This window comes from Trichechus manatus, unplaced genomic scaffold (assembly GCF_000243295.1).
Source record: "Trichechus manatus latirostris isolate Lorelei unplaced genomic scaffold, TriManLat1.0 scaffold00047, whole genome shotgun sequence".
Classification (NCBI taxonomy): domain Eukaryota; kingdom Metazoa; phylum Chordata; class Mammalia; order Sirenia; family Trichechidae; genus Trichechus; species Trichechus manatus.
In genome coordinates, this window is record NW_004443983.1 from 15,797,038 (window position 1) to 15,797,494 (window position 457).

Below are 457 nucleotides of genomic sequence, written 5' to 3' on the forward strand. Positions count from 1 at the left end.
AGAAGATAAAATACTTAGGAATAAATCTAACCAGAGATGTAAAAGACCTATACAAAGAAAACTACAAGACACTACTGCAAGAAACCAAAAGAGACCTACATAAGTGGAAAAACATACCTTGCTCATGGTTAGGAAGACTCAACATTATGAAAATGTCATTTCTACCCAAAGCAACCTACAGATACAATGCAATCCAGGTCTAAACTCCAGCGGCATTCTTTGACGAAATGAAGAAATAAATCACCAACTTCATATGGAAAGGGAAGAGGCCCCAAATAAGTAAAGTGTTACTGAAGAAGAAAAACAAAGTGGGAGACCTCATACTACCTGATTTTAGAAACTATTATACCACCACGGTAGTCAAAACAGCCTGGTGCTGGTACAACAACAGATACATAGACCAGTGGAACAGAATTGAGGTTCCAGACGTAAATTCATCCACCTATGAGCAGCTGAT